Here is a 19,444-nt window from a genome sequence, read left to right as displayed (position 1 = left end):
TGTTGATCTCATGTCATATATCCTCATGATTCCTTCTAGGCCATGTGAGAGCTAAACTTTATGGAAAAAATCTTCTGACAAAAGTTCCCCCCCTCCTTTTCTTTTTGGTTACGCCATGCAGCATTGTGGGATCTTAGTCCCCTGACCAGGGATCAGATCCGTGCCCCCTACATTGGGAGCACGGAGTCTTAACCACTGGACCACCAGGGAAATCCAAAAGGCCCCTTTTGATTTCTAGTTCTGTGGACAATACATGGTGGGTGGAGGAGCCTTCTAGAAACTGGTTCCTGACGTCTGTCATTGCTGGGCAGAGGGCAGTGCCTTCTTAGACTGAAATGATCTAACCAAGCTTAGCCTCCTGGTCATGTCTCAGAGTTGCCATCTTTCTGCCAGTGGAAGGAAGCTCTGTTCTCTGGTCACCCTCAGAACGGAGATGCCAGCCCCCACCCCTCCCACCCTCTCCAGAGCCAGTTTGTGGGTCTCTGTGCAGAGCAGTGGGGTCTCCTGCCCAGAGTGAACTCCACTTGCCCTTGCTTGGATTGCAAACGGGCCTTGATCAGCTTCACCCATTCACACCTCAGCCAGCAGAGTCTGTGTCCTTGCGGGGGCGGTTTTTTGGAGCTCAAGGGTGAGTCTAGGTTTTGGAAAGGATAGGTAATAAGGGAGGCACTTGATTGCCTGTGGCTTTTAAATTTTTTATTTTTTAAATTTAAGTATTGCCAATTAACAATGTTGTGTTACTTTTAAGCGTACAGCAAAGTGATACGGTTATATACATATATTCTTCAGATTTCTTTCCCTTATAGGTTATTACAAAATGTTGAGTACTATCCCTCAGGTTCTTATTGGTGATCTATTTTATATGTAATAGTGTACATCTGTCCATCTCAAACTCCTAATTTATCCCTCCCCTCCATGGCTTTTTTAAAGCTGCTTTTGTGAACTGGGCAAGAGTTTCCTCACCTGTTAGAACAGGGATAGCATCCACAGGACCAGAGTCTGTTCAGGCGTTTGGGTGGTCTGCAATGCGGGGGCGCCGCCTTTAAGTGTGTCGCTTTTGTGTCGCAGCTGTTTGTTTACTGGGAGCACGAGGGTGGGCATGGAGTCCTAGAGAGGCAGGTGTGAGCTCTTGCAGACACTGAAAAGTTAGAGCGTGCACACCCACCTACATGCATTTGTCTTCTCACTGGGTCTGGGCATCCCACAAGTGCGCTTCTTACAACCACAGCTCAAAGCCCAATTCTCAGTCCTTCCTCCATTCTCAAGCTGACACGGGTGTGGGGGTGGGACAGAATGTGCATGCTGCCTGAGGTACGTGGCCCTCATGTTTGGAGGGAGGTGAAGTGGGTGACAGTGGGGTGCCCTTGTATACACAGCCAGGGGGATGCTCACTGGGATGCTGGAAAGATCTCCCAGGCAGAACTAAGCAGGCTGTCCAATAATAGAGCAATTAAAAAGAAAAAAACATTTTTTTTTCACTTGAGGAAGGGGTGATGTAGGCTAGGGTGGCCCTTATTGCCCATTCATTCCACAAGTAGTTTTTGAACATTACGTGGTTAGATGCTGTCCCAGCCCCAATTGGTCTCAGAATCCTCTGCCGACCTCCGCAGACCTAATGCTGTGATGGATGTGGGACACTGGTCTGCTCTGAACACTGGAAGTATACTCACTTGTAAGTGAGGCTTCTACCAGGGATGATATGGGTGATGGTGATGGGGCCTGGACTTTCAGGGCGAGATCTCATTGGCTGGGACAGTCAGGGGTGGTGGGTCAGATGGGTGATGAACATGGCAATGGGCCAATCAAAGGTGAGAAACTTCTCAGCCACCCTCCTCCCACATCAGGCCCAGGGTGGAGGCAGTGGTGGCCCCAGGATGGGATCCGTCCCCTCTGCAGTGACCATGACCACAGACGAGGGGGCATGTAGGAGGTGCCAGGGGCTGGAGAAGCATGCGGGGGGCCCATCCCAGCGGACTTTTCTTGGCTTGTCCTGCCTCACCACTCTGAGTTCCCCCTTCACTCTGTTCTTCTCACCTTCCCACCATTTACCCCTGCCCTCTCTCAGTCCCTGATGGGGATGGCCCGAGGTATTCCCCAAAGTCCTGCGGGGCCCAGATCCAGGAGGTTTTAACACTCTGCAGTCCCAGTGCCGGCATTCGAGGCCAAGGAGTGGCCTCGGGAGACCTGGAAGGGGCGGGCCTGCGCTCCTCAGGGTCCTTGGTTGGAGCTCCAGGGCTGAGTCACAGCCCAGGGCCTGCAGCCTGTCAGTGCGCCTGGCTTTGGGCAGTGTGACTGACTGTGGATGTGGCTCAGGGGACACTTGGAAAGTTCACTTATTTTGAAACGCATCCCGTGCTCACAAAAGGCAGTAAATATTTTTCGGCCACTCAAACTCACTTCTGTATGTGTCAGGGTCCCTCCCGGAAATGTAGTTCAAGATAGTTCAGCCACAGAGACTTTAGTGGGGGCTCTTTATGCAGTAGTGGGCCAGGACCAAGAAGCCAACAAGGGGTGTGAGACCCCCAGGGGCAGCAGGAGGCTGGTGTTACCCCTGGACCTGAAGGGGCCTGGGAAGAGATGGTGTTCCTGGAATCCAGCCATGCAGGACCACAGCATCTGCCAGAACTGCCTGCCTTGAGAAGCAGGAAGAAACACCCTGAGTTTTCCCCCTGCCTGTGCTTGTGCTGGAGAGCAAATGAGCCCAGGTGTTACAGGTAGAGCGATCAGCCTCCTGGAGGCACAGAGCAAGGCAGAGACGCAGGGAGAAAGAATCTGAGGGTGGAGGGCCAGATAGAGAACAACCAGGACGATGTCTTCGTCTTCATTTTTCTGTTGGGCGAGTTTGACTTTCTATATATTGAGATTTCTTTGAATAGCCACAATTATGTGGGATATGTCTAAGATATGATCATAAAATACTATGACCATTTTTGTTTTAAGCACACACAGTTGTACTTGGGAGACGCTGCACTTACTTGTGTGAAAATTTTGATGTTAAGAATGTTTTAGTCCTCTCTCTCTCTCTTTTTTTTTTTTCATTTATTTTTATTAGTTGGAGGCTAATTACTTTGCAATATTGTAGTGGTTTTTGTCATACATTGACATGAATCAGCCATGGATTTACATGTATTCCCCATCCCGATCCCCCCTCCCACCTCCCTCTCTACCCAATCCCTCTGGGTCTTCCCAGTGCACCAGGCCCGAGCACTTGTCTCATGCATCCAACCTGGGCTGGTGATCTGTTTCACCATAGATAATATACATGTTTTGATGTTGTTCTCTCGAAACATCCCACCCTCGCCTAGTCCTCTCTCTTTAAGAACTGCTCTCAACATCACTTGTACCTTTAAAAAATTCCAGTTTCCTTGGAGAAGTACAGATCTTCCTCTCTTGAGGGCTGCAAATAGCCAAAGGGCCTGGAAGATACTCCAGGGCTCCTAGGACAGAATCCTGAAAAGAACACTGGACCTGGGAGTCAGTGGGATTCTCCATGACCCTGAAGAAATGAAGGCCCCCCGCTTTGAGCCTCAGTTTCCTTATTTGTAACGTGGATAAGGCATATATTCTCTAAGGCCCTTGTCAGTTCCAAGAGTCTCTGATCTTTACAGAAGCAAGGCTGGTTAATTACGTGGATAGGGCTGTTTGGGGTCAAAAGCAAGGCATGATTATAATGTAGTGCAACCAGTTTCCCCACATAAATTGTCTCCAATGTTTTGAGCAACAGCTCTGTTGAAATACTGCTATGTTCCCAGTGTCCCAAAGCCAAGTACTGCACCCCCAAGACTCTGCATGTCGCTGGCACATGTGTCTCATTTCTTGAGTCCCATCTTAGCTCTCTGGCATCACGCTTCAGCTGTGATGTGAGAGGTGCAGCTAAGCATGTGAATGATTTTTTTTTTTTAATGGATTTATTCACTTTAAACCTATACAGAAATTGCAAGAATGACACAGTGAATATCCATATAACTGAGACTTCCCTGGCCATCCAGTGGTTAAGATTCTAGGCTTCCACTGCAGGGGGCATGGGTTCAGTTCCTGGTTGGGGGAACTAAAGATCCCACATGCCATGGTGCAGCCACACACACACAAATATATCCATATAACTTTCACTTAATGTCCCAGTTTCACCTTGTTGGTTTTAATCTCTCTCTCTTTAGATGTTATAATTATCATTGTATTTGCTGACTCATTTGAAAGTGAATTTCAAACACCATGACCCTTGACTCCTAAGCCCTTCAGCATGTACGGACATTCTCTTACATAATGGTATCAGAGCCAAATTTAGGAAACAGTATTGCTACTATTATCTGACATATTGCCCATGTTTAAATTTTGCCAGTTGCCTCAATGATTACAATTTCTTTCCAGCAATGAATATTTTCCCATTGAAGCCTCAACCATCCGTGATCCCACGTGACATATAATTGCCATGGTCTCTTTAGTTTCTTCGACCTGGAAAGAATTCCTCCTCCTCTTTTTGTTGTCATTTGGACACTGATTTTCGAAGTGTAAGGGGCCAGTTGTTTTGCAGAAATGTCCCCAGTGTGGGTTTGTCTGAGGACATTTCTTCACGCTTTGGTTCAGGTTTTGCCTTCTGGGGCAGAGAGCGCACAGAAGTGAAGTAAGGTCACCGTTCAGGACCCTCAGGACTCAGGTCCCTTGATGAAGGAGGAGATTGCCTAGTTTCTCCATTCTAACAGTACCGTGCTTTTTTCCCCCTTTGGAATTAACAAGTAAACCCAAGTTTTCAAGAAAGAAGTCCAAGTTTGGGCAAGTTTATTTTGCAAGCACACTTGAAAGAGCTGGTGGCCTGCACGCCTTGGCCTTGGCGGGCTCTCCGGCTGGGGTTTGGAAACTGGAGTTCTGGCTTCGGGCTCCGCAGCACAGAGCAGCTCTCTGTCCGTCCTCCCAAGGACAAAGAATTCGGTGCATGAATGCTTGCCATGGGGTGGGAATGCCAGAGTGTTTACCAGCCTCTGGAATGGCCGGGTGTCAGGCATTTGATTCCCGGGACTGACTGATCCCAGCAGAGGCGCTGTCCTGCATGGGCCGCAGCACATGTGTGGGGAGCATTCTGCTGAGCACGGTGATTTCAGTTCCCTTTAAAACCCTCTGTTGTTTTCCGCCACAAACTTGAGGCCTGGCCTTCATGGAAAAACTTGCCAGCAGTGAGGCCAAGGATCAGAAAGAGTTAAGGATGAAAAGACCTTCTCTAGGGACAGGGCCTGCTGGCCCACAAAGTGCCCGTCTCCTGAGATTTCATGCTGGCTTCTCCCTGTGCTCAGTCATGACTCTTTGCGACCCCATGGACTGCAGCCCGCCAGGCTCCTCTGTCCATGTGGATTCTCCAGGCAAGAATACTGGAGCAGGTTGCCATACCCTTTTCCAGGGGATCTTCCCAACCCAGGGATCAAACCCAGGTCTCTTGCATTGCAGGCAGATTTTTTTTACCGTCTGAGATACCAGGGAAGTCCCCTAGCCCCCAGCAAGAAGGCTACAGAAAGGTGAGGTTCAGGGAAGTGAAGTAATCTGTCTCACCTCTTATAGCTGGAAAAGGTGACTCTCTCTAGGTCAATCTAGGCTTCCTGATTTAAAAAAAAATAAATAAAAATTTTTCCCCCTTTCCTGTGATGCCATTGCTGCTTCTCTGAGGAAGTTGGGAATTAATTTTTTTTCTGAGGAGGTTTTAGGAAATGACAGCTGTCTTTCAAAATTTGTAGGGTCTTGACCTTTTCAGAACTGAGATGTGTGTGCTAAGTCGCTTCAGGGCTATTCTTTGTGACCCCATGGACTGCAGCCCACCAGGCGCCTCTGTCCATGGGATTTCCCAGGCAAGAATACTAGAGTGGTCGGCATGTCCTCTTCCAAGGGATCTTCCTGACCCAGGGACCGAACCCTGGTCTCCTGCAGCTCCTGCATTGCAGGGGGGTTCTTTACCTCTGAGTCACCTAAATATTGTGTGCAAAGCCCTTTTCCTCAAGGAACCTACATTCTGACAGAGGAATAATAATAATGATGATAATGATAGCTCTCAGTTCTGCTGCTTCCTAGCTGCGTGATCTTGGGCAAATTCTCGCAACTCTCTGTGCCCCAGTTCTCTTATCTATAAAATGGCAATGATATGTTATCTCTTTCAAAGCTTTCTTGTGAAGATGCTGTAAGTTGACACATAATGTGCTTGGCATATAGTAAATACCGGAAAGGTCAGCCATTTCTATGGAATACTTACTTTGTGTTAGGCATTGTATATGTACTGTATATGCTTTATCTCTTTTGATTTCTACAACATCCCTCTAAGATGGGTATTGTTTTCCTCACATGGAAACTGAGGCTCAGAGAGATTAAGCAATTATTTTCAGGGTAACACAGCTAGTAAGTGGCAGAAATTGGAGAACTCAGGCAGCTTGGCTGGTTTCTGGTCCAGCCCAGAAAAGGCTCTTATTCATCTAGGGAGTAAGAGGAGGTTCCAGGCTTCAAAAAAAGTGAACTCTTGGCCTGGCTTCAGCCTCCTCAGCAGCTGCCAACCCCTCCCACCCAGTATTACCCAAGGTCTTTTCCCCTTTGGAGTATTCAGAGTATTCACTCTTCTGGATGATAATAAACAAGGGAGAGTCCACAATCAAAGCGTTTGCATTGTAACTGGCCCCACCCACTGTCCCTGACCACAGTCCAGGCAGCCTGGAGGCCCCTTCCACCACCCTCTCCAGTGGAAGGGTTGCCCCCAGCTGTGGGAATGCAGGCCAGCTGAGGCCCATTGGGCACGTCTCTGGGGGCGGGGGGGCTGAGAGCATGAGGGCTCCAGAGAGTAGTTTTGGGCAGGATGTGGGTGTGTGTACTCAGTTGAGTCCAACTCTTTGGGACCCTGTGGACTGTAGCCCACCAGGCTCCTTTGTCCATGGGATTTTCCAGGCAAGAATACTGGAGTGGGTTGCCATTTCCCACTCCAGGGGATCTTCCCAACCCTGCATTGGCCGGCAGATTCTTTACCACTGCACCACCTGGACAGTGGCTCCTAAAGTGGACAGTCTCCCTTATCCCTTCTCCTGCCGGCTTCCTGGGCTCCAAGGTTGAGGCCTCTCGGATCCTAGCCTGAGAACTCGCTAAGGGTCATCTGTCATCCGTCATGGGAGTGAGCCAAGGACTTGCTCAGTCCCACCCACCCACCACCGGCGCCCCATCCAAAGGGAATGGGAAGGAACTGGAGCCTCCTGGAGTTTGGACCACTGGCTCTTTACTGTGGAGACTATGGGGGTCCGAGGGAAGAAAGAAGCAAAAAGCAAATATATAAAGAAAATAGAAGAGCGAGCCCTGGAGAGGATAGAGCGGGATATGGCGGCGTGGCGGGCGGTGTGGGGAGGGAGGGAGAAGCCAGTAGGGGTGGAGCGAAGCCCCAGGAAGAGGGGAGCGGAAAATGGGGAGGTTTGGAATGAGCAGCTGGGAACGTGACAGGGCGTGGTGAGGGAAGGAAAGAAGAGAGGCTTTACAGAGAGCAGGGACTTCACCAAAGGGCTTTGAGGGGATTTTAGCCCTCCTCCCCATCTAAGTCCCTCCTAGCGCCTCGAATGAATTTACGACCTAAATAAAACAGCACCCTTGCAATGTCAGGTTCTTCCACTCCAACCAGAAGCTAGATGACACCCCTAAGCTCCTCATAATGTAATCATGAGGCCGCTAGCGTCGGAGGAGTGAGAGAACCACCCCGAGAGCCGCGTTCCGGGACAAGTGAGAGGGAGTGAGGGAAGGGGGTACCCGAGAGGTGGGAGGAGGGCAGTTGCTAGGGAGCCTCTGACTCCACGCCCCCTTCGGCGGAGCAGCCAATCGCCAGGCTTCATCCTGTACCCGTGACTCTTTGCCAGGCTGATTTTTTAGCCACCTCTGGGCTGCTGTGAGCCCCCAGCCCAGCATTGGATGAGGAAGGCTGGGTGCGGGGCACCGCGGGGACGGAAAAGGTGGGAAAGAAAGTGGGGGGAGGCTTCGGGAAGTTGCCGGAGGCCAGGTTCACACCTCCCAGGGAGGGCGTGGCCGCAGGAGCTAGCCCCCTCTCCCTGGTGGGTCCCTAAGCCCGAAGCATTGCGGGGACACAGGTTTTTCTCATAGTCAATCGATAGCTTTGTGCTCTGAGAAACTCCTGAGTGCTGGGAGAGCCAGGGCCCTGTATGTTATTACTTAGGGATGTTTACATTTAAAAAGAGGACTTTGGGTCCCTGAGGGGTGGGTCCGTCTTGGTGGTTATTTCAGACCTTTGGGCAGGTCAGGTCTGAGTATTTTGGGAGAGGAGAGACTTTTAGGAAAGCCTCACAAACAGCGTGGGTAGGTGCCCGCCTTACTTTCTCCCCCAGGGGACTGACATGGCTTCTTGCCTGGAGTTTGACCCCTGCCTGCTGCCTTTTTAGTTTTGTTTGACCACACCCCATGGCTTGTGGGGCCCCAACCAGGGATGGAATCCCTACAGTGGAAGCTCAGAATCTTAAACACTGGTTGTTGTTACTCAGTTGCTCAGTCCTGTCTGGCTCTTTGCGACCCCATGGACTGCAACATGCCCGGCTTCCCTGTCCTTCACTATCTCCTGGAGACTGCTCAAACTCATGTTGGTTGAGTCGGTGATGCCATCCAACTTATCTTATCCTCTGTCCCCCGCTTCTTCTCCTGCCCTTAATCTTTCCCAGCATCAGGATCTTTTCCAGTGAGTCAGCTTTTCACATCAAGTGGCCGAATATAGGAGCTTCAGCTTCAGCATCAGTCCTTTCTTTCTTTTTTTCTTTTTCTTTTTCATTTATTTTTATTAGTTGGAGGCTAATTACTTTACAATATTGTAGTGGTTTTTGCCATACATTGACATGAATCAGCCATGAATTTACATGTGTTCCCCATCCTGATCCCCCCTCCCACCTCCCTCCCCATCCCATCCCTCTGGGTCTTTCCAGTGCACCAGCCCTGAGCACTTGTCTCATGCATCCAGCCTGGGCTGGCGATCTGTTTCACACTTGATAATAGACATGTTTCAATGCTATTCTCTCACAGATCATCGCACCCTTGCCTTCTCCCACAGAGTCCAAAAGTCTGTTCTATACATCTGTGTCTCTTTCTGTCCTGCATATAGGGTTATCATTACCATCTTTTAAAATTCCATATATATGCGTTAGTATACTGTATTTGTGTTTATCTTTCTGGCTTACTTCACTCTGTATAATGGGCTCCAGTTTCATTCATCTCATTAGAATTGATTCAAATGTATTCTTTTTAATGGCTGAGTAATATTCCATTGTGTATAAGTACCATAGCTTTCTTATCCATTCGTCTGCTGATGGGCATCTAGGTTGCTTCCATGTCCTAGCTATTATAAACAGTGCTTCGATGAACATTGGGGTACACGTGTCTCTTTCAGATCTGGTTTCCTCGGTGTGTATGCCCAGGAGTGGGATTGCGCATCAGTCCTTTCAATGAATATTCAAGGTTGATTTCCTTTAGGATTGACTGCTTTGATCTCCTTGCAGTCCAAGGGACTCTCAAGAGTCTTCTCCAGCACCACAGTTCGAAAGCATCAATTCTTCATTGCTCGGCCTTCTTCATGGTCCAACTCTCACATCCTTACGTGACTCCTGGAAAAACCATAGCTTTTATTATATGGACCTGTGTCAGCAAATTGATGTCTCTGCTTTTTAATATGCTGCCTAGGTTTGTCATAGTTTTTCTTCCAGGGAGCAAGCGTCTTTTAATTTTATGGTTGCATTCACTGTGTTTAACCACTGGACCACCAGGGATTCCCATCCGCTGCTTGTCTTAAGGTGCCCCACTCCAACCCAGGTGAGGGAGAAGGCTTTTGACCACCTCTGGCTTTCCAGCCAGTGCCCAGTGGGTTTTATCTGGGGGTGTGGTCTCCTCCAGGGCACAGGGCTGGATCCTGGCCTCCAATCTCTGGCTTAGTGGGCAGGCAGTGGGGAGGGCTGGAATGTGAGCAGGCAGGAGAGGATAATGCCAGGGGCCTTTTCTGCTTGTAAGAGTGCAAGTTCCGCTTACAACTTGAATTTCAAGTGGACCCTTCAGGCAGATTAGGGAGGTCAAGTGAGAGTGTGGAGGCAGCCGGTGTGGATTGTCTAAATTCCTAGAAAATAAATTCTAGGAATTTAGCTGCAGGGGGGAGGTACGCCAGGTGGGTACTGCCAGTGCCATGTATGGCTGGGTTTAGAGTTTGTGGTCCAGGAGGACTGAAGGGGAGAGGGTGGCTTTTTGCTTTCCTTCCTCTATTCTAACATGCTGTATTCCAAAAAATTACTTGTTTCTTGAATAGTATCTAAGAGACAAATGAATGCTTTTGCTAAGGGCTTTAAAAATTTATTGCTTTTTTTTTTAATAAAAAAAAACAAAACAAAACTGAGCTGCAATCCTCTTATGGAGGAGAACCAGTCCCTGTAAATATTGTTTTTGGGAACTGCCCTTTGTTTGAAGTAATTATTGTCCCTAAAAATGGGAAATTACACATACTGTTTATCAAAAGGAAATAAACACCTTGGACTAACAGGGTTCTCGCCACTGGATGGTGATTCTAAACCTTGCCAGCAACCTGGGGAAACGGCCCTCACTGCACGTTGGGCTCACACACACTTTTGGTATTTTGCAGTTTTTAAAGGGGAAACGGTTGGGTTCTGTGTCCCTCGAAGGCTGCTTGCCATGTTCTTGTTATGTGATCACGGAGGACCTTTGATAGGGCTTTTCTGGAGGCCAAAATAAGTCCAGGAAAAAACATGGGGAGTGGGGCGTGTCTCCCATTCGCTTTCCTCTGACTCGGATTGGCCCCTTGGTTGTTTTGTGTTCGCGGGTGTTTGGTGAGGGATGCTTTATTGAGACAGCATGTGGGTTCACACAGGGAAGAAAAGGTCTTGGAGGGGGCTCCGGGTGTGGCTCAGCCTTTCCTGCTCCACCCAAGGCCCCAGGGAGTGCGCCAGTGCTCCCCGACTTTTGACTCTGGTCATTGTCAGCCAAGGCAGCCTCTGGCCGGCCTCTCCAGCCACACCCAGCTCTTTCATCCTCTGCTCGCTCTAACCTCCTGGCTTTCAACAGACTTCTCTTCCTCAATGCTTCGAGTTTCAGCTTAGGGAATTTCCTCCTAGAAGTCTTCTTCCCCGAACACACAAAGGCCCCCCTCACCCCACATCCTCCTATGGTCTGTGTGCCCATGTTGCTCTGTACTTTCCTGTTCTCAGCACTATTCATATGAGATCATCAGTAACTGGTTGCTTATCTGGCCACCTCCCCCATTGGACCGTCAGCTTCTCGAGGGAGGAAGGCGGTTGGCTTGTTCACCAGCATGTCGCCAGCACAGTGCCAGGCACGTGGTATGCGACTTGTGGCAGAAACACCATTAGCCCTTCTATCATTCTCTTATCTCTTAATACACTTCCTCTTATCAACATGGGCTCCTATCCTCCTTCTGTCCATGACTGGTAGCTCCTTGATCTCCAAGGCATTCGCTTTGACTTTGGGTGAAAACCAACCAACCAAAAACAAACAAAACAAAATCCAAAAGCAAACAAAAGAAGCAAACACCAGAACTGATTCCCTAATAGGTTCTTACACAAGTTGTACAAATCAGCTGCTCTCCTGGAGCTATTGATGAGCCTGACATAACTTCAGTGAAGGAGGGAAAGTCAGCAGATTTCAAAATCCACACTTTTCCAGTGTACAGGACGGCCTTGTTAGGGGTGGAAAAGGAGATAGAGCAAAAGCTTGGAGATTCAACCTTGTAATAAACTATAATGTAAAAGAATCTGATATATATATATATATATATATATATATATATGTAATATATATAAAACTAAACCACTTAGCTATACATCTGAAACTAACATGTTATAAATCAACTGTACTTCAATTTAAAATTTTTTTAAAAATTGGAGACTGGAACAGTGAAGAGCTGATCTAACCTGTAGGGCAGCAGCCTCAGAGGGATGGTGAGTGGGGAAGAGATCTGTGGGGGTTTCATAGGAAACAAAGGTGAGTCAGGGGTGGGTTGGAGATGGCCCCCACCAGAATTATAGCAGAGATTTAAACAAATATTTATTTAATTTTTTGCTGCACAGGGTCTTCATTGCTGCACTCGGGCTTTCTCTAGTTGCAGCGAGTGGAGGCTACTCTTCATTGTGGTGCACGGGCTTCTCATTGCAGTGGCTTCTCTTGTTGTGGAACACAGGTTGTAGAGTGCCCAGCCTTCAGTAGTTGCAACATGCTGGCTCAGTAGTTGTGGCACATGGGCTTAGTTGCTCTGAGGCAGGTGGAGTCCTCCCAGACCAGGGATCAAACCCATGTCCCCTGCATTGGCAGGCAGATTCTTGTCCACTGTGCTACCAGGGAAGTCCAGAGATTTTTTTTTTTTGGCCGCACCGCATGGCATGTGGGATCTTAGTTCTCTGACCAGGGATTGAACCTGTGTCCCCTGCAGTGGAAGCAATGGAAGCGCAGAGTCTTAACCACTGGACTGCCAGGGAAGTTCCCACAGCAGATACTTAATGGCCAAGAACTGCACTTGAGGAAGGGGGAGGGGAAGAAAGCTGGGGTATTGAGGAGAAGACTCCCCAAATCTGATCAGTTTGGTCCAGTACCTGTGACTGGTATCTGAAATGTCACTTAAGACTGGGAAGTATGACTTTTGACTATTCTGTTCCCAATTGATTACTTTGTTTTTATTAATTAAAAAAAATACACCTTTCGGATGAGATTCGGATGCCCTGACCAATTTGTTTTATTAAGGGAGTGATACAAAGAAAGCACCTTCATTTTTCTCCCTCTTCCCTTCCTTCCTGGTGAGATCTGTGACCAGAAACCCCAGCCAGGTTTGCAGAGTTGGGTTTGCCCCCTGAAGCAAGTTGTGTTTGTTGTGGTCCGACTCTGCCTCCGTGGCATCTCACGGCCACCCTCCATCGGGCTCCCACTCCTTTCTGAGCCGGACAGACACAGTGACTGTTGCTCTGATGCCAGTGCAGACTGTTGCAGACTGAGACAAAGCCCTTGTGTATTTTGCTAGGAGGCACTTGGCCGTGAAGTAGAGACATGTGAGCAGGGGCGCATGTTTGGTGGCCGAGCACACGGCACTCACATCCACGCCTTTTGGGTGTTTGTTTCTAAGACTTCTTTGAGGACAGCGAGCCTGAGGTTTGGCAAATGTGCTTTTCTTTATCAGGTTTGGGCAAAGTCCTTCTAGAAGTAGATCTGGAAAAGATTTGGAGGCATCGAGATCAGAAATTTCCTGGGGAAGTGGTACGGAATTCTGTATTTTAAGACAGTGTTGTGTGTTTGAGCAATGTCCACCTCCAATTGCCAAGAGAGAGACACTATCGTCAGTCCCATGAAGATCTGTGCAAATGGCAGTTGACCCAGGTGCCCTGGGCTGGTTTCTTGTCCACAGAGCAGGGTCGTGAGCTGGGAAGGACTTCCCAGCTGAGGGTGGGAAGAAAGGATTATTACTTTAAAAATTAAAAAAGAAATTTATTCAAAGTTAGTTGATTAAGAATGTTGTGTTAATTTCTGCTGTATAGCAAAATGATTCCAATACAGTCTTTCTCATAATGGTTTATCATAGGATATTGAGTATAGTGCCCTGTGCTATACGGTAGAAACTTGTTGTTTATCTATTCTCTACTGGAAGGATTATTTGCTGTGTGAAATGGTGGGTCAGGAAACTCCCGGATTATTCTCTCAGTTCAAAGTGGAAAAGAAATGAATTTGGAGGTGGTTGTTTAACTTGAGATCTAGTCTGGTCAACGGGGCACGGCAGTTTTAAACCCACTAGGATCTTTAGAACTCCGCAAAGCTGCTCAACCTGCCCTGTGTCTTCCTGTCCGCCTCTCTGAGGGACAGCACGTAGGTTTGGGAAGAACAGGTTCAGACCTGTCCCTGATCATTAGCAGAGTCAGTCTTCACTAGCACACGTGACTCTCCAGGCCAATCACACGACCTCCCTCTCCCAGGACCTGTGTGAATTCGCATTGCAGGAAGCTGGCTGGGCCGGGTTCAGGTGGGGCAACCTGGTCCCTCTGAGGGATGATTTGAAGGCCTCAGGAGAGGCTGCCAGAACCTGAAATCTCTCCCTTGCTGGCTCGTCAAGGATGTCTGCAATTTCACTATTACTGAGTCATTCCTTTGTGTATATCGTGGGGCCCCCTCCTTGCTATCCTTCTCTGAATATGGGTTGGTCTGGGATACAGGATTCCCTTAAACTTTCCCTTTTCCCCTTAACTTTCCTTAACCCTTTCCCCTTAAACTGTATATTTAATCTCTTGCATAGGCTTCCTGGGTAGCTCAGCTGGTAAGGAATCTGCCTAAAATGCAGGAGACCTGGGTTTGATCCCTGGGTTGGGAAGATCCCCTGAAGGAGGGCATGGCAACCCACTCCAGTATTCTTGCCTGGAGAGTCCCGATGGACAGAGGAGCCTGGTGGGCGGCAGTCCATGGGGTCGCAAAGAGTCAGACACCACTGGGCGATTAAGCACAGCACAATCTCCTTCATAAACCACAAATTCAGTTCCATTTTTGCTTTTCCCAGCTTTATTGAGATGTAATCGGCATAAAATGTTGTGTTAGTTTTAGGTGTACGAAATAATGATTTGATCTATGTATATACTGCAAAATGATGACTTGGTTAAGCTTAATCTCAGTTCTGCTTTTTCATGTTGGGTCTCTTTGGAGTCACTTCACCTACTCTGTTCCCTATACCATTCAGCTTAGACAGGAAGCAAAGGGAAGCCGGGTGGCCTGGGGTGGGGACAGAGGAGTGGAGGGAGGGGAAGTGAGGATGCTGGGGACCGGCAGGTTCTCTCATGGCTCCCACACAGTCAGGGCTGCTGGGTCTTGCTCTGGAGACAGATGACACGTGAAGGGAGAGATGGTCTCCCTGCTTTTGGCCAAGGTAGAGCACCGGCAGCTCCCCCGCCAGCTCTCCTCTCTAATCTCATTTCCTTCCACTCACTGTCCTCTTCCTGTCCATCTCTCTGTCCCCCTTCCTGCTGGCTCCAGCCATCGTCATTCTTAAGCGGCCCTGTGAAGGCAGGAAGGGAACTCTCCTTGGTGGCCTTGAGCACCCAGGAGCTCCTAAGTCAGACCAGACTTGGCTGTCCCTTTCTTCCCTCCATAGTTTTCTCCCAATCCCTCCATGAGGCCTGGGTAGTGGCATTGCAGCTGACCAACTGCAGACACCTTTTCCTCTTTCTGTGGCCTCAAAGAGCTGACCCTGACTTGGGCATATTTTATCAACCCCTGCCTCTAACCCAGAGACCCCTCTGCCATCGCCAAAGGAGATGATGCCATAAACTCCTCTATAATGCAAACTTCATGAAGGCGCATATATATATATATATATATGTTGGCCGCTGCACCGGGTCTTTGTTGCAGCACATGGACTTCTCTTGTGATGGTCCGTGGGCTTAGTTACCCTGCAGTATGTGGGATCTTAGTACCTTAACTAGGGATTGAACCCATGTCCCCTGCATTTGAAGGTGGATTCTTAACCATTGGATCACCAGGAAAGTCCCCTGAAGTCAGATATTTTGAAGATTCCCCAGAGTCTAGAACAGTGCCTAGCCCTGTAGCAGGTACCCAATAAATATCTGTTGAATGACCCTCCTCTTGTTGGAATAATCACCCTCCCAATGCTGATGGGCACTCGGGTGGACAGGTAGACATTTTTAGAGCTAACATTTCCAAAGATTTAATTTTTAATTATGCTATATAGCAATTAATTTTTGTAAAAATCTTAAACAAGGGACGTTCTCCTTGTTGCAAACCCATTTGCACAGTCCTCCGTAGTGCTGGCCACTGTCATCACCTTGGTGTGCCCCCCTGCAGACATTGCTTGAAGTTTTTGGACATATCTGTTCAATAACCCAGTTGTCTACAGTTTGGTGGGTTAAAAGAAATCATAAATAAGACCATACCATATTGTCTTGCAATGTTTTTTTTTCTGCCTTAACAAGATGTTTTGGAGATGTTCTGTGTAGGTAGAGACAGATCTATTTCCTTCTCCTTCACTGTTGTGAATTATTGCATGGCCCAAATGAAGTATTGTATATTGCATGTCATTACCCATGTCTACAAACAGCCTGGCACGTGCCATTTTGAGCACACATAGAAGGATTTTACTTGATTACCTAGTGGTGAAATTGCTGGACAAAGGAGCACGTGCATGTAGCATTTTAATAGCTGCTCCCAATCATCCTCCCAAAGACTTGTATTCTTGTACATTCTGGGTGTGAAAGCCCATGCTTTCTCTATACCCTCATTGATTTTTATCGAGCTCTGTTATTTTTCACCAATCTGTTGGTTAAAACAACAACAACAACAACAACATGATCTCATTGTTAGAATAAAAATTTCAGTTCAGTCTTCTTGGCCAGGAAACTGTGAGTGATTCACAGTGGTAACAAAGTCACATGTATAGTAATAGCCCTATTTAACCAGGATGTGCTAGGTTACTATTTTACACTGAGTGAGGAGGTCTCTACTCTTTTGCCTGGGAATATAGTCATGTGTCAGTTTTCTCCACACAGTTCTCTACAGTCTTACCCATGTTAAAACCCAGCGTCTGGGGTCGTGGAGGCCCCCTGTGGAATGACTCCCCTCCGCCGCACCACGTAGCCTTTCTCCTCTGGAGTGGCTCCAGCCAGTTCTTTGGTCACAGCCCACCCTTCCCTCACGTCCTTTCCTGCCACACAGTGGTCATGTCCTGGAATGACGAGGCTGATTGTCGGGTCTGACGCAGCAGCGCGTTCTCCGAGCCTGGCCTCCCAAGCTTCTCCTTTGATCAGCGCCGGACACGTCAGCAGAAATTGTTGGTTTGTCCCTTGCTTGGCGTAGATGATATCGGGTCTATCTTCTGGTACATCAGAAGCTGTACCACTGGCTGGACCTTGTCTTAGTCTTTCCCAAGCTCACAGGTCACCTAGTCCGATGTTTTCCACAGAGGATTCCCTTTTATTTATTTATTATTAAAAAAATTTTTTGGCCATGCCATGAAACATACAGGGTCTTAGTTCCCTGACCAGGGATCGAACCCAGTGTCCCCTGCAGGGGAAGTGTGGAGTCTTAACCAAAGGACGACCAGGGAGGTCCCGAGGAGTTCCTTTTAAAAGGAAAAACTTTAAGAGCGTTCACAATTTTACGCCATTTAATTTCATGATTCTTCTCTGTGCCCACCTCAGCATCTTGGGTTCTTTCTTTTATTTTCCTCATCATCCATATTCAGGAAAATGCTGAAATGGTGGCTGTGAAAGGATTTTTCTCCCTGAAAGTTTTCTCTGGGCTTGGTTCTCTTACTAACATGATACAGCTTAGAATCATTTAGTGCCTTAATATTTATCTCTGGGGATTGAATTGGACTCATCACTTAGTACGGCTGGATTTAATAATGGTTTCTGCCCGAGGTTTACAGTTTTTAGAGAGAACATAGGATTTTAAGGCTGTGTGACTTGTTTTGATGGTTTCGGATTAATTTCCTATTTGTATCAGAAATTCACTTGCTGGATGATTTGATTATTTCCTTTCCTAAAGTCAGTTGAAACCAAATTTGTTTTTTACTCCTTTATCCAGTCCAACTGCTACAAGAATCTTTTTTTGATGGTTTATTAATAGTAATATTATTCTGTTATTTCTAAAGCACTCTAGTTTTGGCTACGAGTTTTGCTAACAGGACACAACAATACAATCTATGTAATTAGCTTAGGACCATACTTTCTTCAGGATAACTTCTTCTTTTGGATATCTTAGTAACTTTGCCTTGGACTTTTTTTTTTCCTTTCATATTTTCTAATATATGCTGCAAAACATGAGTGGATGGTTTGGTGGTTTTGAGTGTGGGTTCATGAACCACATGGCCTGCTTTCAAATCTCAGCTCTACGACTTCCCAGCTGTGCGATCACAGGCAACTTATTTAAGGCCTCTGTGTCTGTTTTCATGCCACTGGTTGTTAAAGAAATGCAAGTTCAGTGAGTCCCCTACATAGGAGCCTTCAAGCTGTGAACTTTCAAAGAGTCCAATGTGCTTGCCGTCTCCTGTTGCTGACGATCCTTCAGCTCTACCATCTCCCACGTGTTCTCCCTCCTCCAGTTGGTAACTCTTGCCTGTTTGCGCGATGCCAGCCCCTGTATGCCAGCTGGTATACTGCAGTACTGTACTTTTCAAGGTACTCTACTGTAAGATTAAGACTGTTTTATTTTTGTGTTTGTTTCTTTTTAATGTATTATTTGTGTGAAAAGTATTGTAAACCTATTGCAGTCCAGTACTAGACAGCCAGTTGTGTTAGCTGGGTACCTAGGCTAAGTTTATTGGACTTGCAAGCGTGCTCTTGGAAGGAACTTGTTTGTATATAGGGGACTTACTGTGTCATTTAACTGAAAGAGCGAATACATGAAAAAAGCAGTCGATGGAAGCTATTGATATTAACACTGTTCTCCACAAACTGGTTTCCATGTTGCTGCCAGACAGGATTCTGACATTGGCCAGGGAATTCTGTGCTTAGATAGACTTTGCGTCCTGATGGCACCCTTACTTCGAGATGCTGGGAACCCTGCATTGGAGATCTAGGGAGATCTATTGGAGAAACCACATAGATTTCAGGGACTCTTTTCATGGAATCCAATCCACTGGTTCGCCCTCCTGCCCCATGGCGTCCAGTTCAGCGTGGTACAGAGAAAAGATACACAGTGGACAGTCACTCACGCCTTCCTTTCTACGCATTCTTCACTTGACAGCATCTTGTTCCTCAGTGCTGAATTATACCTTATCTCTTTTCTTCTGCCACTGCCAAATCCTTGAGGACAGGGACTGGGTCTGCTGCACTGAGACACCTGAAATGGCATTGTCCATCTCCATTGTAAGAGGGTCACTGGGCTTCAACAGAAGGATGTCTTTCAGCTGATGCCAGCTCCCTTCTTAACATCCTGTTATCTCTTCTACAGACAGAGCTTCCAAGCAAGGGGTGGGATAGATTGGGATGTGCTGGGATATAAAGGTGGGCCCCTGGTTTTATTTATGCATTATTATTTTTAATAATAATAAATTTATTATTTATTTACTTTATTATTGTTTTTATTTTTGACTGCACTGGGTCTTCGCTGCGGCACGCGGGCTCTCTCCAGTTGTGGTGAGTGGGGACTGCTCTTCGTTGCGGTGTGTGGGCTTCTCACTGCGGTGGTTTCTCTTGGAGCACAGGTTCAAGAGTGTGTGGGCTTTAGCAGGTGTGGTATGTGGGCACAGGAGTTGTGGTGCCTGGGTTTATCTGCCCCCTGGGATGTGGGATCTTCCCCGGCCGGGGATCCAACCTGTGTCCCCTGCATTGGCAGGCGAATTCTCAGCCATTGGACCACCAGGGAAGACCTGGGTTTTTTTCTTTTTCTTTTTTTGTACATATAGTACGCATTTGAGAAACATTAAATGGTTGGATGATTTGATGTGCGA

At 47.6% G+C, this 19,444-nt stretch overlaps 1 protein-coding gene across 2 annotated transcripts in view; it reads left to right on the top strand.

Moving 5' to 3' along the window:
* Positions 1 to 19,444, top strand: part of AHNAK (AHNAK nucleoprotein) — a 95,579-nt gene that overhangs the window by 31,038 nt on the left and 45,097 nt on the right. The gene's annotated exons all lie outside the window — the stretch shown is intronic.

This window comes from Cervus canadensis, chromosome 29, assembly GCF_019320065.1.
Source record: "Cervus canadensis isolate Bull #8, Minnesota chromosome 29, ASM1932006v1, whole genome shotgun sequence".
In the NCBI taxonomy this organism is placed as follows: domain Eukaryota; kingdom Metazoa; phylum Chordata; class Mammalia; order Artiodactyla; family Cervidae; genus Cervus; species Cervus canadensis.
This window is presented reverse-complemented; position numbering and strand designations above follow the sequence as displayed.